The following is a 25,992-nucleotide window of genomic DNA, read 5'->3' as shown; positions in this document are numbered from 1 at the left end:
AAATTGCATATTCTCTCTCTCGTTAATTGTTAACCCACAATAGAATGTTGCTTGGTTGGTTGTATTCTGGAATATCTCAGTGGTTTAGTTGCTCTAAGTCATTTGTTGGATTTCCCCGATGGAACCACTTGATTTGTTTCTTGCTGTTATAGCAACGGAACGTGTGATCCCGAGACCGATATGAATTAAAACACCATTTTTAACGTCTAAACACATTTTTTGGGGGACCTCGAGTATATTAGCGAGTGTATTATAAGCCAGAATTGCAGTTGTACTGTGGGTTGCGTCCATCGCAGTGCACTGTTGGCGTCTGTGAAATTCAGTTATTGAATATCAATACAATTGTTATAAATCAATTCATTTGTTAATTATTCCATCTTTTTCTATATCAATTGCTGCCATTTACTGACCTCAATGGGTGCAAAATCGTGCAATCACCAGCACTTTTTCAGCCAGATAAAGATGTTGTGTCTCGAGTATTATCTATAACGGGGGGTCAGAGGTAATAAGCCAGACAATGCATCTCGTGTACTCGTCAAAAAGACAATTTTTTCTCTCTTGGATGTTTTTACAGTGGATATCAATCATTTAAGGAGAGCTTAATAATAACCTGTGTCCTCTGCGGAGCAGTCTCTGATGAAGAGAAATGCGTGTAATATCCCAAGTCCTGATGTCAACAGCATCTTGTGTGTAAAAACGCCCAAACTTTCTCAGAGTTTGGATTTAAATTCTGACTATTAGAATGTAGAACCGAACCACTTCACAATGATGAGTCTCGGCTTCTTATTTCTCCTGGGTCCTCGTGCCAGCTGGTTAGAACGCCACTGACTAAATCTTTGGTGTTAGCTGAACGAGTCACAATTCGGCTAACTCGGAAAAGAATCCTATGGGATTCAATGGGATTCCGCTCTGAGGTGACGTCCGGTGTGTAGGGCTCCTCTACGTAAATGCAAGTGGTTGCTGTTGTTCCTTCGGAGATGACCAAATTGTGACTCGGTTCAGGTACCTGGGGAAGAAAAAAATGCCATGTTTGAACCCAGGGGGAAATCCAAATCCCATCCGATCTACACTTGGAGACAAATTTCTATGCATCAACTGGGATTCTGATGGGATTATTTATCAAGGCCTATTAAAGTTATGAATTGCTGTGGATTTGACTCCAAAGTAGCACAAGATACCGGGTATAATGATTCAGGTGCAATTACTTGTGTGATAGTGCGGGCTGGGATGATTTAACTCCCCCACCCCCCGCCACCACCACCAAATTTGGACTCAGCAATGTCCCACAAATAGCTATGAAATGAATGATCAATTTTACTTGGCTAGGATACCAGGAAAAACTTCTTTTTTTTCCCTTTGTCTTTTTGACTAGAGGCTCTGACAATGCAGAATGCCTCAGTATTGCACTGAAGTGAGTGTCAGCCTGGACTGTATGAGTTCAAAGTCCCGATATCAATAACTGGCCTTTCAGAGAGCAGAGCAGAGTGGAGTGTGACACAGAGGAAACCTAAAGCACTGGAGCTTCTTTACCATGGGAGGGGATGGGCAAAATCTAATGTGGGCAAAGTGCTGGCAATGCAAGGAGTTTGGGAATAGAGATCATTTCGCACGAGGGTTTTACTGATGTCAGCGAAAAGACTTAGAATTACAGCCTTAAACTCACTCGATTTGAGTGTTGCAATTTATGCTGAATCATTTGTTTTTGTTAAGATCATTAGGTTGCAATTTGTCTGAGTGCTCTTGGATGACATTTATTAGGTGAAAGGCTAATAAAGCGGACTAGCTTTGTGCCTTAATGTCCCTGGGTCCTGTGTGATGGGTACTGCAGAATAAATAATGATTTTGCTGTGTTTCTCTCTCCTTCGATACTTTTCTCGCATTCCTTCTTGCTTTCAGCTGAAGTATAATGCCTTGCCTTAAAAGCAATGCTTATCTTTCACTCTTTTAATCATTCAGCCTCTCTGTTATCCAAAGTTATGTGTCTCCCACCCCCGTGCTTTTCATTTTGCTCCAACCCTGTAAGTAAAGGTGAAACAAGCCTTCCTTCACAAGTGGCCGAACAGGCACTAAAAATGGCTATTAAAGCAATTTGGAAAACAATCTCCTGCATATTTCAGTGGTATCGTTCTTGCTGGGGAATCATATTTGTAACATTAGGAAGCAAACCAGCTCAAAGCACAGCGTTTGTCCAATAATAAAAGCTGTGTCTTTGCTCTCAGAATATTTGAGTATCTGTTGGCAGCGCTCTCGCCTCTGGGTCAGAAGGTTGTGGGTTCAAGCCTCATGTCACAATATTGAATTCCTAGTCAAGGCTGACACTCCAGTGCAGTGCTGGGGATGCGTTGTATTATTGGACGTGCTGTCCTTTGAATGAGATGTTAAAACAAGGTCCCTTCTGCCTGTTCAGATGAACGTTAAAAGATCCCATGGCACTATTCGAAAAAGAAGTTTCTCCCAGTGTCCTGGTCCACAGTCCCCCAAATAAAGTGAGTCATTCACTTTATGGCCATTTGTGGGATATTGTGTGCAAATTGGCTGTTGTGTTCACCTACACAATACACAATCACTATACCTTACAATAAATCCTGTGAAGCACTTTGAAGATGTCCTCTCAATATGAAAGTCACAATATCAATTGCAAGGATTATTAATTTTGTATTATAAATGTCCTTTTAAAAGCTATCGATAACCTTTAGGGCAAAATTCATATCATCTGTGGCTAAATTGATCCCACACCATCGCGTTGTTTGATCAGCCAGCAGAGGGAGACATTGGTTTAAACTCAGAACATTCCTTTACAACTTTCAGCTCTCGAATTGGAGCCACATAATTCTAAAATATTCCTGTTCGGTGTATAATTAAGTTACCGCAACATCTGTACGCTCGTGAGCAGCGTGGCAGCTTCAGGGGAGAATGGAAATGAAATAAGTTTTGTTGCAAAGTCTAGTTTATTTGCAAACGCTGGGTCACTTTACTCCTCGGTTGTCTCAGCCTCAGAGGCAACGTTAAAACCTGGGATACATAGAGAAGACCAGTGTGTGTCAATGTGCTCAGAAACCCAATCTTTCCTGTATTAACATTACATTCTATTAATGAGTTGAATGCAAATAGGTACAGAGTGCAAATGGTTGCATATGTCACGGCACAAACGCAGGTGTCTATGGAGCAGTTGGATGTCACTCTTCACATTCAACCCCCCATCCCAGGGGAAATCTTATGCTAAGCTCTCTCTACGTTCATTTGTAGCTTCAGATACAATATTTAAATTGCCTCGATGTTTTACTGCTAGATGAACAATTAACCCTGATGTGTTTGTTTCATAATGGGGTGCAGACTGGGAAATATACCTCCTAATGAGAAAATAACCATTAAAACGGGAACAGCCTTCTTTCCAAATGAATTGAACAAAGAGGATGAGATTATCTACGAAAAATACACAGTCACTTTACAGTAAATCCTGTGATGCACTTTGGGATGTCTTTCCGATGCGAAAGAAGGATACATCAAATGCACGGATTGCTGTTGAATTGGGGGAGATTTTCTATTTTGAATTGAAGTGCATTAAAGGGCATATCCCTTGGTTGAAGGGCAGGACTGATCTGGAGGTAGAGGCAATGATGGAGTCAATTACACACAACCGCAGTTAAACTGATATATGCTCTCAGACGTGAGCATTTATGTTTGTTCTCCATCCTTTTGTTCTTCAGAATTCAGTGAGTGTAACCCATTACCCAGTTCAGTGCTGAGACTTTGTCAGTCAATACCATTGCATGTTTAGCTATTTATGTCTCTGTCTTTATGATACCCAAGTAGTATCATAAAGTGAAGAGGTTTACTTACTCAATGCTCGCTTTGACTGTGTAGGTTTTTGTTTGTTTGGGGTTTAATATGCGGCAATTTTTAATGGGAAATAAGGAAACTGGAAGCTTGTCGCACCGAGCTATAGAAACTTTGCTCCAACGCAATCTGGAAAGGATTGAGGGTTACAGCTGGTTGCACCCCAATGTACACTCTGGGCTCCTTCCAACATTCACCTATTGCTCGCCAGAATTTGTTGCAAATGCGTTGCACCCATCCGGGGAGAGAGTGTGCATTGCATTCCCAGAGAATTCCAGGCAAATTTCCATGCAGAGTCTGGTTTGGAGACTCTCAAGCACAGTGATGGGTTTCTGCATGAATCAACCATCCGACAGACCAAATTAAAAAAAAATTCCTGGTTTGTGTCATGTGTGTTTGACGTGTCTCTGTTTATCAGAAGACCTCTCCCCCCACCCCCCACCCCATCCCCCCAACTCAAATCCCTTATTAAAATATCACCATCTGTTAGATATGGTTTATAATAATACTTGCATTTGATATAGCACCTTATCACGTCTTCGAGACGCCTCTAAGCGCATCACAGAATATACTGTAGAAGTGAATTGACTGTATATTTCGTGGGCGAAATATATATTTTCGTCTTAGTGTATATTTTATAATTCGACATTTGTTCCACCGGCAATAAAGCGGAAAGAATAGAAAGTTGGGAGTGAAGCACTTGTTTAAAGGAATGGGTTTTGCTGCACTGCCGGGGGTGGGGGCGGTGGGGTGGGGGGGGAATGATACAAGGGCGTGCCTTATAAAACAATTGCTGGGAAACGTAAACACTGCAAAGAATCTCAACATGCTGTTGCAGGCAGTACTTTCCTTTCCAATTTTCAGTCGAGTTGTTTTTGCAAAATATTTTTTTTTTTTACGTGCCAAGATGCAGTGCCACATGCTGAAACCCATCGCTGTGCTCAAGAGTGTCCGATCCAGATAGAGTTCCACATCAGTCATTTCGCCTATGCGTGGGAATTTCTCTGTGTCTGTACTCTCTCCCCGGAGGGATGCACCCTGCTTAGCTAACTCCAGAAAGTGTTTGGTGCAGGTGGGCAAGAGCCAAGGCTTGGGGTGGGGGGGGGGGAGCTCTTATTTTGTTCTAGGAAGGATTTGAAAATCCGCTTGTTAAGACTATTTTGTTTTAAGATGGTTAAAGATTCCGCAGAAGAGCGTAAAATTCTTCAAAGTGATCCTCATTTGGAAGCTCCAGGTTGTGGAAAACTGGCTTCCAAATGAGGAATGGACTTAAGAACTTTTCACAATAGTGTGTGGTCTTAAATTTGAAGACAAAATAGGCTAAGCGGGGGTGAGATTTCAGGCCTTGCACGGCTAAATATTTTAGAAGGGGAGATTTGCTGGGTTATCCTTTGGGCGTACAGCAATTTTTTGATGATGAGAGACTTCTTAAATGATTGCAAAGGATAATAAAGATTTACAGATAACTGAAAACAAAGGGGAGCTCAATTACGGACAGAGGTTTTTCATTATCTTTCTCCTCTAAGCGTGTTCATTGAATTCGGGCAGTGATTTGCGATTGTTCAGCTTGGTTGTGTTATTCATGGTTGGATATGGTTGACAATGGCTCTGTGTGTAGACATGACACTTATGTCCTGGGATGGACTGGGATCTTTTTATTCATACTCCAAAGGATTTATGCAGAAATCAATCCCCTGCTCTCAACCCAGAACCGTTCTTCGCAGCGGGAGTTCAATAATGTACATTCCTCAATCTTAACCTTCTTGTCACCCGGGAGCTGTGCTTTGTGCATTCATTTGTGAATTTGCACTTACTATAAAAAATGTATATTGCTCCCAACACAATAGATGCTGTGATCACTGTCGGGCTGTAAAAGCTTGCTTTTGGGTTAATACTAACTGCTGTGAAATCCTTACCTTCTACAGATCTTTATAATGGTAAGAATAATCCTTACATTTGATACCGTGCCTTTCACTTCAGGAGGATGTCTCAAAGTGCTTCATAATGTAAAAGTGGAGGGAGTGGTGTGTTTTACGGATGATCTTATTATGCACGAGAAGTACGTGGATATAATAGCAATTACGCCACTCATTTTACGCAAAATTTGAAGTGTCAATTGGGGACGCGTAGGAGAAAATATGAAATCTTAATTGTAAGCAGTCTAGCCCCCGTCCCTGCTTTCCGTAACCTTCCTGCCTCGGTACACATTTCTCGCTTTGGCTGGGAGAATAAAGAGGTTATCGGCTCTAAAAACATGTGCGTGATCAACATCAATTCTGCTCACTGACTAGTCAAACTGAGGTGTATGTGCAAGATCCTGCACGCCTGCCCTCAGGTGCAATGCACATATATCATAATGTCCTCCACCCAGTCAACAGGATGGGAACTGTCAAGGCTCATCAGAGTAATGGGGATAGATTAGAATGCCAAGAAATTATACAGCAAGAGCCTGCCAAGTCCTGAATTATAAAGTGAACATTCTCACCCTCTTCTAATACTTAATCGCGACTCTGTCTTCGTAAAAACACCATCGTCCCATAATTCTAAAGCTAAGTAACTCCCGTAACGTGTTGCAGTTTTATTTTTAATTGCAGTCTCTTGCGTTCAGGGACTCTGCCGTGCGCAATTGGCTGCCGCGTTTCGCCTGCAAAATATACAGTCAATTCACTTTACGGAATATTCTGTGAAGCATTTGAGGCGTCTCGAAGGCGCTGTATCAAATGCAAGGATTATTATTTGGTTGGTTAAAAATGGGAGCGTTGGAAGTCTGAAACCAAACCCAAAAAGCTGAAAACAATTGGGAATGCACAGCAGGCAGATCAGTCTCTGAAAGAAAATAATACTAATTATAATCCTTGCATTTGATATAGCGCTTTTCACGTTTTCTAGACGTCTCAAAGCGCTTCACAGAATACGCTGTAAAGTGAATTGATTGTATATTTGTGGGCGAAACGCGGCAGCCAATTGCTCACAGCAGCGTCCCACAAACAGTCGTGGATTGAAGTGGAAGTGACCAATTTATTATTTTTTTTAATGAGGGATTATTGTCAGGCGTGTGGAGTAAGGAAACTTGTCCAAAGTTTCACTCTGCTGGGAATCGAACCCAGGTCTCTTGCTTGTGAGGCGAGTGCTCTAACCGCTGAGCTACAGGACTCCCCAAAACAAACAAGCAAACGCAGATAAACGTCTACAGAGAGAGCTGGGAAAACTCAGCAGGTCAGGCAGCATCTACGGAGAAAGGAAAGTGAGTCAACGTTTCGGGTCCACGACCCTTCGTCAGAACTGGGGCATGTTGAGACGGAGAGGTTTTTAAGGACAAGTGGAGAGGAGGCGGGAGGAAGCAGGACAAGGACGACAAAGAAGACAAAAAGGAAAGAGAGAAGACAAAGGAGAGAATGTGAAATCAATCCTTGTTTGGAAATGATCCTGAACTAAGGAAACGAAAGGATAAGTATTACAATTAAAAGTTTTTTTAAAAAATTTTATCCAATGTATTTTGCAAGGGCTCTGGGACGCTATCCTGGATGAGTAGCGCTACATAAACGCAAGCTGCTGTTTGCTGTTGTTTCAGCCAAATGCAGCTTCCAAGATTATGTGTTGGAAACGTTGAATCACGTTTGGGTGCCGTGTTCGTCGGGAGGCTCCTGCTACATTTTTGTCGCGCGCTCGTGCCTTGCGGTTTGGTTACTTTTCTGGTGCGGCTTTCGTTCGTTTCCCGGAGCTGACGGTTGGGCCGAGCCTTCGTTCTGCCGGTGTTGAGGGGACGGACGAGTTTGTTCCATGTCTCATGTGCTTCACCCCACTGAAATCTGGTTGGTTTATGTCACAGACTCCGGTGGAATGAAGGACAGCAGAAAGCATGGATGTCATCAGTGCATCAATAAGGCAATACTGGCTGCTGTTTGGCCTTACACCATCGCTCTTCCTTTCACTAGAAAAGCTTGGCCACGTTCTCAAAAGCTACACTGAGTCATGCCCCTAACGTTGAAATATGGAGCAATGATGATAAACTATTTGTAATTGAAAGCGTATTTGTTTCATGTCTTTTTTTTTAAAGTATGTCAACAAATTCCTTTTTTTTTGTGATTCACCTAAAATTTCAGCCGTCCAAAAATTGTCGAGCTTAAGTCAAACTTTTTAGTTTGAATTTATAGCTAGAGACATTTTGGGGGCACTTTGTAATGGTCCTTTTTTTTTTGCGTTTAACTGATCTTAAAGTCTGGGATGGAAGCCTTTACCAATGTCAAGCCCTTTATCTTTTATACAAGGGCTACGAGTCTAATGCATTCATTGGCACAGGGCCGTTGTATGGGACTGTCTTGTTTCAGCGGTGACGTCAAAAAGATGTCCCACTGTATAATAGCATTGACTCACTGAGGGTGTACATTCTCACAATCACAATCGCAATGGTCAAATCCCATTTCAGCTGCGCAGGAACAACTAAATCCCTTTTGCTCGGTCGTTCGGTTATATTCTGCATCTACATTAGCGCTTTCAATTTGTTTTTATTTACTCTGCATTTTTCCCCCTTTTAAAGAAATGAAAGTGGGTCGGTTTGAGCCTATGGAGTTGAACTCAAACCATCTCTGTCCACGATCTGACTTTTGGACATATGGTCCAAGCAGGATGAGCTATTTTCCTCCCCAACCGATTGTAATGGAATGTTTTGGTTCATTAGAGAGCTTTCACCCCAGCTGAGAACAGTCATACTTCTGTACATCAGTCTGACTTGAAGACAGCCTGGGGGTGGGGGGAATCTTAAACCCATCTTAGTTCTGTAAGAAATTCAATGCCACATATGACTCTGCCGTCTGTCATTCTACTCCATTAAGAGATAAAGTGCAGTGAATGTTCTCAGTAAATCACTGTAGTCATTTTTTTAAACAAAATGAGCATCAAACCTTAGCAATTCTGTGTCATTGAAAGTTTGGATTCAACACGGCAGTTCAGTGGAGGGAGGGGAGGGTTAAACCACATTTTTGGAAACGTATTTAATTTGCAAAGCGATTAATTTTTTTTTGAAGATCCAGTCTTACCTTCCTCCTAACCTGTATCCCTGGCTGCAGCCCTCTTTCTCTCCTCCCCCACAAACTCCCTTAAAAGAATTCAACGATTGTAAACTGGGATATCTTAGCTTAGATTCACGTCTGAACTATATTTAATGGGAATGTTTTCAGCGCATTCCAATCTCAAGAGTGAGCCAGGGACTTGGTGCTTGGTGATGACTGGTTCCAGCACTTGGCACATCTGGAAGGTGATAGAGAATAAGAAAGGGGAAAGAATTAGTTTTGAAACATGCAATACCTTAACAGCCGCTGCACGACTTAATCCTTAAAGGTTAATGCCTTACAATGAGCTCTTTAGCTATGAATGTTACATTTGCCTTGCAAATAATCCTGCGTAACTCCGAGTGGAGGAGGGGAGCTAGATGGAATGATTGAATGCTAAATTGGGGACCATAGGAAATTCATGAATATGGCCAGCAGTTTATTTTCATCTCAAATTTTGCAGCTGATGAGAGTTAACGGTAACGCTTGAGTTTGATACAGCATCTTATCAGGTCCTTAAAATCTGTATAACATGGCTGCAGATTCAAACATTGAAATATAATTTCTCTTTTCCAGCAAATTATTCCAGCCACAAATAATACTCCCATTTACTTTATATTCGTTGTGCGTTGTTACAAACTACCCTCTTATTTAATATTCTCCGTACAAACAGTGTGACTATCAGTCTGGAAGTGAATGCGGATTGCAATTTGAGGGTTAAATTCGAACAGCGCTGATGCAACTTGTCTGAACACCTCATACCCATCAATGACTACACAGATCTTTGCAATAACAGCTAATTCCTTATGGGGGGGCGGAAAAAAAATGGGCTGCCAGGGATCTTTGGGTGAGGAGAGGTCTGAAAGCAGGTTTGCTGCAGAAAGATCCACACCTTCCACACAATGAGCTGACAGGTATGAATTTTTCAGGCTGTTTCAGACTTGTCAAACATACCTCCCTTTCGCAAGCTGCAACAGGTTCCCTCTAAACACAAAACAGCCTTTGTTCAATAGTCTGATTGCTTTAACCATTTAGTAAGCAAATTTCCAGGCCCCACTGATTCCTTTAATGCTTCCTTTAAGTGCCCCTGGTCCCAAATCACGCCCCGAAAAGGGATAATCTCAAAGAGTAGTAAAAAAAAACCCGAAGGAGACAAAACCTGCCTCTACAAGACTTTCTGATACTTTTCTCTCTCACTTTCGCCAGCCGACAATTGCCAAGAGAAAAAAAATTAAGCATTCACTTCACAGCTGTTTGTTGCTATGAGATGCAGTCGCTGTGCGCAAATTGACTGTTGCGTTCACCTACAAAATACGCAGTCACTACACTTCACAGTCAATGCTGTGAAATGCTTTGATAAGTTTCGACAACGTGCTAAGGAACTTAATATCAAATGTAAGGCTGCTTATTATTTCTCAATCTGATATTGTGTTGGCTTTGAATTTTGTGTCTTGCAACCGAATTCACTTTGGACTTTTGAAAGATTCAGAAATATTCACTACATCTATTGGAGGGTGGTCAGAGGAATAGGTTTGAACAAAACTCTCTCCCACCCCACTCCCCCAACGCTTTCCTCCTTTCTTTTTTCCCCACTGTGGGAAATGCAATGCAATTGCAGAAATGTGGTTAGGTTATAAAAGTTCTTCGGTTGCAAAGTTAAAAATAAAAGCTTTAGCCTGATCCTAAACTTCTTTAAAAAAAAGAAACAGTTTTTTTTAACAAAACATAGTTCCCAAAACGTTCTGATTTGATTGATGATCCTAACTTAACAAAAGACAGATTTGGCTGGTAATTCCTACCCCTGACACACTTGTGAAATATAGACTGTTACTTGATTGAAGGCGGCTTGAGTGCAAAAGATCGGCCCAGCTACAAGCTACATATCTGTCTTTTATTGCATATGTTGAAAGATAATTTTTTTAAAAAATAAGTACATTGACTCAGTTAACTTTGAACGAAACTTGACTCTCACTCTCTTTGTCTAAAGGAAAAGAACGAAGGTTGCAGTGAACTGGAGAAGGGGGCATGTAAAACAATCTATTGTGAATTGTTTTTAGTCCAGATAACTTGTAATGGATCTGCACAAACAGCCGAGTCTTCAGACACTCCTTCACCCATCCCACACAATCTCACTGATCACGAGCACTGTCCAGTAGCTGCTATAAAATTGCTCCCACCAGAATCTGGGTATGAAGGGTTCAGCCTCTCAATTGGGGCAAGATGCAGATTAAAGCTAAACAGGTGGAACAACAACAACAACTTGCATTTATATATCATCCATCACCCAGGATAGTGTCCCAGAGCGCTTGAACAATTACGTACAAAATAAGCAGTAAGAAATGATATCCACTGGTTGTTTTCCATCTTACACCATCATAGTGGTTGCCCTTCTGTTATGGGGAGGTGGGGGTGGGGGGGCTGTAATTATCATTACTAAACTGCAGTGAAACTTTTTCTGTTTTTCTGCGACAAGCAAATTACTGTTATAAAACTTGCAACAACTCACCAGGTTCCTCCCAGGTTGGTGTGACCAGATCGGAGCAATCAGTTTGCCATAACTCAAGTGAAGCTACTTGTGTTTACTGAGCTGTAAAGAGGTGTTCACACACAAATAGGGGAAAGCTACATCGAGGCAGAGTGAGCAAGTGTCGAAGAAAGACAAACGAGTGCGAAGAAGATAGAGAGAGAGAGAGAGAGAGAAAATGAAGAGAAATATTAGGAGAGGAAAAAGCACTTGAAAAGACTAAGGGTCATTGGAGAAAGTAATGATGATAATTTTTTGACAGGGAAAGAGAATAAGAGTGTGAGATGTATTGGAGCTGGAATGTTAAAAGGGGGGAAAAAAGGAGGGTATATTTTTTTTACACACCAAGAGAGAGTTTAAAGTCGGAGAGAAGGTAAAAGAGAGGTGCAGAGAGGTAGCTTGAGATGACCAGGTTCATACTGAGATCCGAGCCCTTATCTACCTGCCTCAACGCATGTGCTGTCAGACAGTCTCGCAGGACAGTCCAATAAACATCAACTGTTCTGACTCTACTCCGCCTCTGTTGTGACATGCAATGTGTTTTATGCTTCAAGGGGAGTCTTCAGTTCTCAGAAACTGACACCTGGTTTCGCCCAGGCAGATGTGACCAACAGAATGTTTAACCCTGCGATACGTCCTGAGCACTTTTGCAGACTGACTGAAGTGAGAAAGTAATGCTGACTTTCTCCACAAAGTCGTAGAGATTTGATAGAAACGTGTGCGCTCGCCCTGCGCAGCAAAATATTCCTCTCTCGTTGCTGGAAATCGGGCCGAATGCGCTTTGCCACACAGCCGCGGTGAAATTTTACCATTAGTAACGGGTCTCAAGCTGAACCCGTGCGCTTTTGTGGTGCTGTTTGTAACGTTAATTTCTCGCGACGATTTACAGGCGATTATTTTCAAAGTTGCACTTTATGCCTTTGTCATAAGGCGCTCCGAAATGCCGTCCGGCGCAAAGGCCGCTATATAATTCCTTATAATAATAATAAATTGGTCGCTTCAATCCACGACTGTTTGTGGGACGCTGCTGTGCGCAATCGGCTGCCGTGTTTCGCCCACAAAATACGCAGTCAATTCACTTCACAGTATATTCCGTGAAGCGCTTTGAGATATCTTGAAGATGTGATAAAGCGCTGTATCGAATGCAAGGATTGGTATAAATGCAAGTTGTAAGTTGGAACAAAGTTCTTTCCTCGACTGACTTTACCATCCTCTTCTCTGATGACAGTGTGATTGTAAACAGAGCGATTGAGAAGGCAAAGTGCTATCAGGGCCTTCACTAAAGCTGTTCTGTCTGAGTCAACCATTGGTAATACACAGCCAAACAACGTGAATGTTAACTCCATCTCTCTCTCTCCATTTGTCCTTCCCCAGTGGTGGGTGGTGAGGTGTCTGACCTCTACAATGGCACTTCCCCACAGAGATTGGGCTGAGATCAGGAATTCACTGTGCGAACAGATCGTTTCTTCTTCCATCAGATGTCCTAATGAGCTGCCTGCACCTCATCCCAAAATAGACTACTTAATAAATGCGTATTTGTTACAATGCGGCTGTAAATCTTTTAACATTCACTCTCACAGCAATATAGTGACAGACAGCCCTTGGTTGGAGATTAGTCTAACATAAGTAGCAAGAGGTAAAATGCTGTCCTGAACCAATCAACGAAATCTAATTCACAGAAATGCTAAAGCTATGTTCTGTGGACCGTTAGGTGGAAGATTTAAAGGTAATTCCTCGCGTTCTGGTGGATTACTATCTGCGAGTGTGAAGGGATGTAGATCAGGCTCAGCGAGAACCTGCCACTGACTGTGCAATGATGGGTAGAAATTTCACCTGGTCTAGATTTATTCTATTTATGTAGCATTTTGGAGGCTCCAGAATTTGGCAAATTCTTAAATACAGACCAGCCCTAATTTTGATGCTCTTTCTCTGTACGTTTCAGGAATCAGCTTACCTTAAGGAACAAAGTCCTGCTAAGTTTCTTTTTAAGAAGTAGAGAAAACTCATTTTCAAAGTTAAGGCTGAATTCGACCATTTGCCCAAATCTGGACTCTCGAAAATGCAATTGGGAACAGAGTAACTCTAGATCCTGGTGAAATGTCTATGAGTTTCCAATCATAAACCAAGTGCTCAGAAACAATAATAATAATCCTTGCATTTGGTATAGCGTCTTATTGTGTCGTTGGGACGTCTCAATGCGCTTCACAGAATATACTGCAAAATGAATTGATTGTATAATTTGTGGGAGAAATGCAGAAGTTAGTTGCACACAGCAGTGTCCCACACACAGTCGTGGATCGAGGGACCAGATCATTATTTTTTTTAGGGGATTATTACTCCCGGTTAGCCGTCTGCCAATCGACTAACCGGGTTCCTGCTTACTGCTAGATAAGCAGAGGTGTGTGTAGTAAGGAAACATGCCTAAGGGTTTGCCCTGCCTAGGAATCGAACCTGGGTCCTTTCGTTTGCAAGGCGAGTGCTCTAACCAATACACTACAGGACTCCACAGAAAGAAGCATCAGGGGGGTGGGAGTAAGGAGGAAAAGTGGTTCCTCATGGGATAGAAACATAATGGGCGAATCCAATCATCCTAAGCTCACCAATCTTTTAGCAACTGATTGAAAGGGGACGTAGCAGAGTCCAATGTTTCATAACCATTTGCAACAGCAGTTACATACTTTGGTCGATGCTTTCAATCATTCAGAGCCTTATTAATGCTCGAACCATAATCAGTTTAACACTGCTGAAAAAGGCTAAAGAGATAGCTTGGACACTATGATTAGAATAACTTGAAAACAGTTCTCAGAATTACTCTGCATTGCTGCCGGCACTAGGTTTGAGTTGACAAAGCTATTTCGTAATGTCACCCTGTCTTTTAACAACCGAGAGATGTTATATAATTGGCCCAAAGGCTCTTATTGACGGAGAATTGTGTTAAATAGGTCGGAGCAGACAAAGCATCTGTTTAGAACTGGAATGGTTAAACAAGTACGAAATAAGTAGCAAATTGCACTAATTGCAATGTTGTAAATATAATGTGAGGGGAAATGGAATTATAATAAGAGCATCCTTACATTATGTCCTCCAATGGCTTTTTATTCCATTTTACTAGATTTTGTATGGCACAATATGAATCGACCCAATTATATCTGTCATTACACACATACGTGAAGCAATGCATTCCGAATAATGCAGTTTGGGAGCTTTAATTTCTGGTGAGTTCTATTTACATAGTCACGCCCGCACAAATAAAAGAAAGTTACAGGACAGGAAACCTGGCTTCATAATTAAAAGTCTGTGTTGAAGAGTTTGACAAATCCTGGAGGGTCCGAAACACGGTCTTAATAGAGTAAATCGAAACCCAGTTGGAATTTCAACGCATTATTATTTTACGAGATAACTTGGCTATTTGCATTTTAGATGAATTTTGGATGTGCCTCAGGGCTTCGTAAGATATAGTACTGTCATATCTTAACAGGGATCAGCTAAGCCCTTAGTTTGCATTTCTTACATGTCTCTCAAAGGAAAGAAACACAAAAGCAGGTGAAATTCATATATGGCCCGAAACGTGACTGCTGGCTCTGAATTTGGTTGATTCACACCATCAAGTGATTTAGAATTAAACAAGATCACTGAGCCACTTATTCAGTAATTATAATGTTACTCATATCCCAGCCCCAGAATACGATTTCAGGCATGAATCTCCCAAATGTGCTTGATTGCATTGGATTGGATTAATTGGCTGCTTTTCACACTCTGCAAACCTAGATAGGAACAAATTCACAACATTATAATAATAATAAAAAATCCTCACATTTGATAAAGCGCCTCTCACGTCAGAAGGGCGTCTCAAAACCCAAGGCAGGACTTACCGTAAAGTGTAGCCCACACAAACAGCCGTGACGTGAATGACCTCAGCTTTTTGGAGCGTAACTAAATATGCCAAATAGTTCTTTTCAGCTTTTTATTTTTTTTAGATGACTTTTTTTATTTGCACAATTGTTTCTCATCTTTGCCAGATAATTCAAGACATTATGCGCGCGTATAATGCTAGTGGATGAGAGTGCGTCAGAAATAAGGCAGAGTTTCTTGTACGGGCATCCTTAAAATTACAATACAGTCATGGATTGTTCAGATAAACGTGTTATAACAATGCCTTTTCACTTGTGGAACCTGGGTTTAGACTGAAGTCAGCTTCTCTCCGACTGCTATCAGGGGTTTTAAGTGAAAGGAGCCTTGAATGGATTATATGACATTGACCTGAAAGTCGGTATTAAGTACCACATTCTTGTCGAAATAGTTCACGAGAGGAGAGGGAGTGTAGGAAATTTAAAAAAAGAAGTTGCATTTGTATATTTGCAAGTGATCTTATGGGTTTCTCGTTCCCTTCAAATGATCTCAATCAGGGAAATACCTAACAGGGAGCCAAATCCCTCTCAGGAGATAACAGGGACAGTTTAAAATAAATCACTTTGCTCGTGAGTTATTTTAATTGCTGTTTTATTGTTACCTGATTAGTTTCTTTTTTTTTGACTAAGCTGCTTCAGATATTTTTTTGTCGTGTAGCATGACATACTACACCAGATAAATGTTGTGTTTCCATTGAAGTTTGTTTGAATAATTCCACTCATTTCCAACCATTTGCCTCAGCCAGCATAATAGAAAAGAGAGGAGTATTTTCCTGATCAACATCCCAACTGTACTGAGCTTCCTCTTGCCATCTAAAAGATTGTTACAATAATGACAGTGACAGTTCTCATTTAATCTCATCCTTAAAAACAACCCATTCTTTTCGCCCACAAAATACGCAGTCAATTCAATTTACAGTATATTCTGTGAAATGCTCTGAGATGTCTCAACGAAATAATAAGGCGTTATATCAAATGCAAGGATTATTATTATTATTACTGTCTTCCCGTGAGAGCATCAAACTGTTTCTTGAACCTATGTTGTTTGTATTATCATTATTTCAAGTTGACTAGTCGTTCGTTAAACTGTTTTTACAGTGCATAATATTGGCTATCTAGGGGTGAAAGTCGCTCAAGAAAAAAACTTGGTCACTTAAACACGACTGTTTACGGGACACTGCTGTGCGCCATTGGCTGCCAGTGATATATTCTGTGAAGCGCTTTGAGACGTCTCAAAGACGAGATAAGGCGCTATATCAAATGCAAGGATTATTATTATTGTGGTAGCAAAGAGGAGAAATTCTCTTTCTCTTGGACATGACAGGAATTAAAGACGTGCGAGTTCAGTAAAACGTGCATTAACTATCTCCAATAATAAAGAGCATCAACGGAAGCTTTTCCATCAGGCCGCAGATGTGTCCTAACCCGCATTTTTTTCCCAGGAATGTCTTATCTATCATTACGTTGCCGACAATGTGTCTGTGTTCAGCTATGCTTTGAGGATAGGGCTCTACCCTTGTGGTGGTCTGTCTTGTTCGAACAGATTCGGGCAAATGTGAACACACATGCTTGTCCTTGAGCTTAACGATTCGATCTGACTCCAGGAAAAGGTATGCCTGGAGCTGGTGCTGGTGGCGTGGTCACTGTGTGCTGAGGTTTCACCCAACAAATTGGACTTGGAATTCAGCTTCTGCAAAAACCCTTCTTTACCTCCCAGACACGCGATTCATTTCTGAAAAGAGGAAATGAGCATTTGAGAGCCGGGGCTGGGGCTGAAGTGATTGTTTTCATTTTCCTGCGCTCGTCGTCGGAACAAAATCTACCTTTCAGTGATACGTAGGAAGTCTGGCCTTGGTGTCTGTGCGAGAGTTGGATCCATTGGAAAATTGGAATAGAACGATCTACTAAAAATATAACTATGCAACTGCTGCTCCTTGAGATCCCGGATGCGCGTGGGCATAGACGTCACAATTTCTGAAGGGCTTAAGAATCAAATGAAAGCACGCCAAATAAAAGCTGTGAAAACTCAACCAAGTTGGCACTGTCTGTAAATGTTCACTCTGGCTGTGTGCTTATCCCAACCATCGACCTCAATTAGCGCTCCATTTGCTTACTCTGATATCACCCCTCTCTCACTTCCTTTCGCCTGTAATCTAACCCACTCGCATGAACCCTCGGTAAATGCGGCTGTGTTTTAAAAAGAGATTTCACTGAATTAAAACGAGCAAAATATCTTTGTGCTCAAAGGCTTAGTAAGATCTTGAGATATTTAGCCAAGAAAGAGGGCGTTGGCCCTGTAAAGTTTCCCCCCTTCCCCTCTTTAGGCTTTCCATGTTGAAGATGTCGCAAGAGTCCAGGTGTTTGCAGTAAAGAATTCCGCTCTTAACAAGAATGAGGTTGGTTGCCCAAGGCAGGTAGAGACTGGGGAGGGAAAAATGCTAATCTTTCACCACCTGCCTGTTAATGATCAGCTATGAAGACAGGATTGCAAAACTACCGCAGAAGGCAGAACCTGGCATGTTGCACCCTGTCCGGGCAGTAAAAGGGCGGGTGGTAAAATGGTGTTGTAGATGGTTCTGAGTGCATTGCTGCCTCTGCTTTTCACACACCACAAAGTGACAGTTTCCTTCTCGTCCGGTGTGTAATATCGAAGTTTTTTCAATTTGTCACAATGATCCTGGCGCTTAGGGTTGTCCTCAGTGTCAGCCTGGCTCAGTTGGCAGCACTCGTGCCTCTGAGTTGGAAGGTTGTGTGTTCAAGCCCTACATCGGGACTTTGAACACACAGTCTCGGCTGGCAACCCAGTGTAATCACGGGGGGTGGGGGGGGGGAAGCACTGCATTGTTGGAGATGCTGTCCTTCAGGTGAGACAGAAATTTGATCCTTCAGTTCACGGCTGTTTGCTGTGGGACGTGGACTGCGCACGAGCACACAGTCACTACACTTTGCAGTAAGTTCTGCGAAGCGCCTTGAGGCAGCCTCCTGATGCGAAAGGCGCTATTATCAGATGCAGGGATTATTTATTCAGCCCGTTCCTGAGCTGGGATCCACAAACATTATTCTCACTAAGTTTTTTTTTGATGGATAAAAGCAAATATTTTGGAGCACTGCACATTATAAATGACGTGAAGCACAAACCTGGAAAACATTATCCAATTGTGGATTAATGATTACAGCAGCTCTGTTCCATCAGCCTAATGTTACAATTAATATAAATATTGCTGCATATTTTTTGTCTTCTGACACAGCAAGACTAGAGCATCAGCAGACAAACAAAAAGCGAGCTGACAGAATGATAAAAGGCAAAACCGCTTCCTTGTTGTTCACTGGAGGAGGATAATGTAATTGAGGAATTATTCAATAAGATCTTTGGAACCGAGGGAAGACAGCAAAATACATTATCTTAAATGGCTGAGGAAAAAAAGAGCGATGAGTAACTTTTTTGCATCACTGTATGTGGCAGGAAAAAAACCGACAGTCTTTCTCGTTCGTTTTGTTCATCAGAGAAACAGCGAGTTGTAAAACTGAGGTCCATTTTAGTTACACTTAATCGCAAACCGATATTGGTGTCTCTTCGGGAAAACAACTTGTTTACAGATTAGGCCGATATTATCCTCGAGTGGTTCGGGCTACTTATCTTCAACTGGAGCATTGCAAATTGGAAACTTTATTCAAACAAAAATTTACTTTTACTTCGCTGTTTTTTCAGTGCTTTCGGATCCTTGCTGTTTAATTTTCTTATATTTAAAGCTGTGTGAAGAGGGGCTCCTCTTAATGCGTGACCCTCACGGATACATTGAAGATTCTGACTGGACAAAAAGGATCTTGTTAATAATCATAGTCCCTGTTTATCAGACCAATATATGGAGTCCTGTAGCTCAGTGGTTAGAGCACTCGCCTCGCAAGCAAGAGACCCGGGTTTGATTCCCGACAGGGCAAAATGTCGGGCAAGTTTCCTTACTCCACACACCTCTGTTTACCTAGCAGTAAGTAGGAACGCTTGGCGGATCGCTTTTTTGGGGGTAATAATCCCTTAAAAAATAATAATAATTTGCTCACTCAATCCATGACTGTTTGTGGGAGGCTGCTGAGTGTAATTGGCTGCTGCGTTTCGCCCACAAAGTACAGTCAATTCACTTTACAGTATATTCGGAGTCCTGTAGCTCAGTGGTTAGAGCACTCGCTTTGCAAGCGAGAGACCTGAGTTCAATTCCAGGCAGAGGGCGAAACCTTGGGCAAGTTTCCTTACTCCACACGCCTAATAATAATCCCTCCAAAAAACAAAAACAATAATAAATTGGTCATTTTCAATCTACGACTGTTTGTGGGACATTGCTGTGCGCAATTGGCTGCCGCGTTCGCCCACAAATATACAGTCAATTCACTTTACAGTGTGTTCTGTGAAGCGCTTTGGGACGTCCTCCCGACGTGAAAAGCGCTATATCAAATGCAAGGATTATTATTATAGGATTATTATTATTATTCCCCTGGGTCAGCGAAGTCTTGATGGAGCCAGAGAGTACATATTGTATTTCTTGGGGGGATGGAAATAAATAAAGAAACAAACACTATAAGAAAGTCTGTGTTGTAATGAGACACTCTACAACGTGTTATGTTTACTGTAGAAGGATTTAATATTTTTAAGATCATTACAGTACTACTTAGGTGCCAACAAATAATCTCAATGGCATTCTCTGTGCCATGTTTTGCTGATGGTATATCCAATTTCCTACACCTAACACCCGAGAAAGGAAAATTCTGAAAATATAATTTTTTTTATGCGTTTTGTTCACGTGATTCAGAGAAACGAATAACGACCCCTGGATTTTAGGTGGGTCGCCTGGGCAATGCGCGGAGAATGTTCCCACAAAATATGGGGTCAATTCGCTTTACAGTATACCCTGTGAAGCGCTTTGAGACGTCTCGAAAACGTGACAAGGAGCTGTTTCAAATGCAAGAATTATTATCATTATTATCATTCATGCCTGGATGGAAAGTGAGGAGAAGCATATGACTTTGAAGGGTGAGACTGCAGTCTTGATCTTTCAGTTCAGCCTGTCTGTCTATCCTTGATTCTCCAGTGTAGCTGAGCGTAGGAAAGTTCATTGCTATTATTCAGTCTCGAGCTCTCTTTTGCTGTTGAGCCACTCCTTTGTTTCTCGAGTGCTTTGTAGACTTGAGAAATAATTTCCCAGACTCAAACAGTGAGTGGTACGGAACTCTCCACTGCCGCTGTTGCAGTAAATTAGGAGATTGCTGGATGCCGTCACTTTTTCCCTGGTCAACAGTCCTCCGGATAAAATTGATCGTTCACTTCACGGCTGTTTGTGGTACAGCGCTGAGTACAGGTCTACAAATTGCTGGCCCGCTCGCTCGCCTACAAATACAAAATCACTTACAGTTAAAAAAAATTCTGTGGAGCTCTTTGAGACACTGTGATGACGTGATAAGGCGCTGTGTCGAATGAAAGGATTATTATTGCATCAAAGCTCCGGTCATATCAAAGCCTTTCACGAGGCTTAAATCCTTAAATCAGGACTGACCACCTGATCAAATGATATGGGGGGGGGGAGAGGTTGGGGGTAAGTATAGTGTGTTGATTTATCAAGTATTTTGAACACGGTTAATCGAAACGCAGACAGAAATGAGCAGAAAATAGTGTGCCCCAGACAGGCGAGGGAACAGCTTTAAAGATTGCATTCATTACTCAGAGCATTACATTAGGATAAGAAGGCGATGTGGTAACTTGTAGAAAGGTGCAGGATGTCCTGAGGGGGTTGTGTGGATTTCATACTTATTAGTTCTGGCAGACAGACAGCCTGTGCTGACTTGCACAAGATAATAGCATCTGTCCACATTTTCAAAGCCATTTACGTTATTTGCATTTTTAAAAAAAAAATTCCTCTTATTACGTTAGGAAGCAAATAACTCTGTATCTTTGCCTGCAATCGATGATTGTGACTTGAGCAGTTTTGACGGTCAGTTTCCCCATTTAGATGGTTTGCTTTTTCTGAGGCATTGATCTTGCCTCTGTACCTTTCCCTCTGCAGTGGAAATGTTCAAAGGGAGATTTTTTTTCGCTTGCGATATGCTTAAGAAACCGGGGGCTGCTTGAGTTTTACATCCATCCACAGGCCGGCTGCCCCGTGATGGTTGAGTGAGCTTATTCAGTGAGTGGCTGAGCCGTACAGACTGGGGAGGGCAGATGGGTCAGCAGTAGTAGTGATGCAATTAAGCTTCACTTACGGAGAGCAACAAAAAAGCGAGGCAGAGAGCCCTGCTGGCAGTGTGGGTGTCAGGCGAAGACAAGCCTAGGCTCCAGTCAAAATATATTAAATTCTTCTAAGATCCAATTGATGGGAAATTCAAAATAGGCACTAAAATGGACTTCAAATAAAAAGATAAATTTTGACCGGGTCTTCATCTATCGTTAGAATTTTTTTTATTACAACAGCAGCACAATTACATTTGGATAGTGCCCTTCACGTCGAGAGGATGTTCCAATATTATTAAAATGTATAAATATAAATCACTACTTCAGTGAGCGAGTAGTAAACTTATGGAACAGGCTCCCCAGGGAGGCTAGTGGAAGCAGAAAATGTTGTTTGTTTCAAGAACAAATTAGATAGATTTCTGTTAGAAAATAATGTCGCGGGTTCCAGTGTACAGTTTCAGGATGGTGGAAGGCAAACTAGATGGTCCCTAGTCTTCTTTTGCCCAGCAAATTCTTATGTTCTTAAATATATCACTTGCAAGCAACAATATCAGTTGCGAGTGCTGCAGGTAAGAATTCATATGAAGTGTTCTGATCAGTTCCCTCGGGAATAGGCAGGGTTGCTACAAGTCCTTATTTCCTGGCTTTTTGGCTCACGTATCTGAAGCACCAAAAGGTCCCTCATTGAAATGTCTAGAGTTTTAGAACATTTGAGAAAATATTCGCAGCTAAAATGCACGTGGAATTCTGAAAACCAGGTGCACTTTGTGCTGTACATCAGCAAGGTGAAACACGAGCTTTCCTCCTGCACACAAGCTTTGGAATTTCCAGGTGGCAAACTATACTTTTTCATTAAATCCAACATGGAATCTGATTGACTGCTTTATGCAGCATGATTCAGTTTGCCTCAACCCCTCAATTTTATCAAATAAATCAAATTCGAAGCGGTCCTTACCGACAGCAACGAAGCCAGAAATGTGCTCGCCTTGAGCCAGAACGTACTTCACAACGATAGTAATAACATTATTTATATCCCTTGCATTTGGAAAAAGCGCCTTTACATTTTGAGAGTGTGTCTTGAGGGGCTTTGCAGGATTTATTGCAAAGCGTAGCGACTGTGTATTTTGTAGGCGACTGTGATGATCGGTTTTGCACCCAGCAATGTCCCACAAATAGCCACAAAGTGAATGGATTTTTATCTGGGGGACTTTTGGGCAGGACACCTTGCGAAACTCCTTTCACCTTTCGAATAGCAGCGGGATCTTTAGCAGCCACTTAACCAGGCAGACTGGACACTTCTCAACATGGTACAGCAAAACAAATTAATTCTTCTAAATATGGCTATTTATGCACAGGAATATTTTATTCCAAGTCAGCACCTTCGAAAATTGATAAGGTCTAAACATCCTCTAAAGAAAGAAAACTCCCAAGGTAACTTGGCCCGATGTGGGAGCTTTAAAGCTATATCAACAACAACAACAACAAAACTACATGTGTATAGCACCTTCCACGTCGGGAGAACGTCCCAAGGCGCTAGACAGGCAGAGTTACGGACCTGAGCTGGGGGTCGGGGTGGCGGAGGGTGGAGGTTAGGGGGGGATGCAGGGAGATCCAAAGCACGGTCGACGAGGAGGGTCTTGGGATGGGTCTTGAAGCTGGCAAGGGAGGGGGTGAGGTGGAGGGACTGCGGGATGGAGTTCCAAAGGGTGGGGGCAGAGTGGCAGAAGGCCCAGGTGAGCGAACGAGGCGGGGTTTTGCCCATTGTTACTCTAGGACCACCTCTGTCCTTGTTCACCATCCATCCATTCAAATACTGCAGCAGGGACCAGGGACCCTGTCTCTTTTCTTCCCCTTTCATAACCCAACAAAGCTAATGACGGCTCAGTCAAAAGGACGGATTTGGTTGAGGGAAACGGACAGCATTGATGTCTCCATTCCCTCTAGGAATCTACAACACAACGCAACATTTTGGATTTAATTTTGATTTGAACATTCAGAGCTTTGTGGTTGGTGGGAAGAAGTCAAGACTTGCAGAGTGTAGGAGTGTGTGTGCGTGTGTGTGTTTGGGGGTTGGGGGAGGGGGGAAATGGTTAAATATTCCTTGATTCACTTTGGCGATGTGAAATTAACTGGTGAGTAAGTTTCTCCCAGAAGATAAGGTGGGTGTGGAAGCGGGGTTTAGTGGTAAAGGTAAAATTGGCTTGCGTGTTTGGGCAGAATAATTTTTGCTTGTTCCATGTGTTCTTGCAATCTTAATCTGCTTTGCTTTGTCATCGGCTTGATCTCACCCATCTAACCTGATTAGGGAGATGTCCTTTCACAGGAATTTTTAATTTTTTTGCACATTTTTGTTTCGGAGATGAATGGCTGGTGAGCTATTAATAAACAAAATTGCACTGATTTTTGTATTTATGTATGCGGATGAATTTATTCATAACTTAAATGGATACCCTTGTGAATATCAGTTAATAATGTATTAGAAACATTATTTAAATGTCAGTTTCAGTGAGATTTATATTGCTTGACACCTTTGGGACGGGGGAAATAATTAGTTATAAGGAGTTAGAGTTGCCGTTCTGGGCGTCACTAAATTGTACTTACATTCTATCGTCTGACTGATAATTAAATTTTATGTAAAGCGGATTAAAAGGAAACGCCTTTTAATCGCATAAACAGATGGTTGGTTGCAATAGCAATTTTGGTTGCAATGGTAATCACAGTAAAAATTCGAGAAACAAAAAGTAACCTAATTAAAATGTATTTGATTCATTAATTTATCACTCCAGGTTAGAATGGAGAGATGGAATCTTTTGTGAATATTTTGCCTGGTCTTCTACCTGAATTCACCAGTGTCTGAGCTTCTGATTAAAAACAGGAACTGGAGAAGTTTTTGGAACTGTGAAACCAAGCCAAGATCATCTGTTCGTAGCTTCAGTCATGGTTTTCACCTGCTGTTCTGTAGCCGATACACAGCCGTGAAAGTTTCAGGCACCTACAAGTGTGTGACTGTTTGATCATTCATTTGTTCCCAAATAACTTTGGGGTGTATTATTGTTATTAATAATAATAATAATCTTTGCATTTGATACAGTGCCTTTCGTGTCAGGAGGACATAAAGTCTCAAAGCGCTTCGCAGCATTTACTGTCAAATGCAGGGACTGCGTATTTTGTAGGTGAATGCGGCAGCCAACTTGTGCACAGCAATACCTCACGTGGGCACGAGGTAAATGATCCAGGTTTTATCTGTGGGATTGTTGACCAGGACACCAGGAGAAACACTCTCTTTTGGAGCTTTAGCACGGGGTCCTTTAACATCTATAAGCCATCGGCTGCCGTGTTTCACCCACAAAATACACAGTCGATTCACTTCACAGTATATTCTGTGAAGCGCTTTGAGATGTCTCGAAGATGTGATAAGGCGCGATATCAAATGCCAGGATTATTATTATTATTATTTTAAATTGCATCATCGCACTTGGAATATTTGCAAGTTATCGTTTGATTTTGCAAATTTGGTAGCACATATTAAGCAACTAATCTTTTGCACATTAACACCTTCTTGTAAATGATCTCTCTTTGTTAATGACTTCACGTGTAGGAAGAGAAAGTGTTTCAGATTTAATTGCTGCTCAAATAATTAACACAGCCGAAATCGCAAATTGGTCATTTCGCTTTGGGTGGAGGTTTATATGAATGTTGACCCAATATAAAGCTTCTTGACAAAATACTTAATGCTTTTAATGGAAATGTTCCAAGGCATAATTGTTAAATTCATGGGCCGCGGGTTTTTGCATGAATATATATAATAATAATAATCCTTGCATTTGATATCGCGCTTTTCACGTCTTTGAGGCGTCTCAAAGTGCTTCACAGAATATATGTAAAGTGAATTGACTGTATATTTGTGAGTGAAATGCGGCAGCCAATTGCACACAACGGTGTCCCACAAACATTGAAGTGACCAATTTATAAAAAAAATTTCTTGAGGGATTATTATCCCGCACCTCCGACAATGCAACACGCCCCCAGTGTTGTATTGGAGGGAGCGTCAACCTAGATTTATGTGAATTTAATCGGATATTTACTCTGAAATGTCCAAATATGTTTGCCACTGGGGAATAGGGGGGGCTGATAAAGGAGTCCTGCTCTGTTGTGTGATGGGTCTTTTCTTTGGTCTGGTTGTAAAGGGCAGCACTGCTCTGTCCTCAGAAGAAAGATCAAGGCTCGAAGCGAAAAACGGGAGAAGGAAAGGTGCAGCCGATTTGGTATCAGAGGGTTTAAAGTTCCTAGAGGAGGCGAAATTCTTCCTGCAGCTGCTCTCAGCCCTCTGAACCACTGGAATGCTGGCAGGACGGAACACGCAGCGTTGTTTATTGGCAGGCAACGAGCAAAAATAACACTGAATTAAAATCAATCCACTCTCCAATGTGGGAAACCCTGCCTCCATTTGCCATAGCTAAT

General features: G+C 41.8%; 1 long non-coding RNA gene across 1 annotated transcript; it reads right to left on the bottom strand.

Annotated features, from left to right (window-relative positions):
- Window positions 1-919: 919 nt before the first annotated feature.
- On the bottom strand, window positions 920-11,813 carry LOC103179155. Its single transcript, XR_487947.2, has 3 exons — window positions 11,392-11,813; window positions 8,874-9,084; window positions 920-1,006 (listed from the first exon to the last, which is right to left on the bottom strand). It is a non-coding gene; the product is annotated as an uncharacterized LOC103179155 (long non-coding RNA).
- Window positions 11,814-25,992: the final 14,179 nt, after the last annotated feature.

This window comes from Callorhinchus milii, unplaced genomic scaffold (genome assembly GCF_018977255.1).
Source record: "Callorhinchus milii isolate IMCB2004 unplaced genomic scaffold, IMCB_Cmil_1.0 Scaffold19, whole genome shotgun sequence".
Lineage (NCBI taxonomy): Eukaryota > Metazoa > Chordata > Chondrichthyes > Chimaeriformes > Callorhinchidae > Callorhinchus > Callorhinchus milii.
Note: the sequence above shows the minus strand (reverse complement) of the source record. Positions and strands in the feature narration are given on the sequence as shown.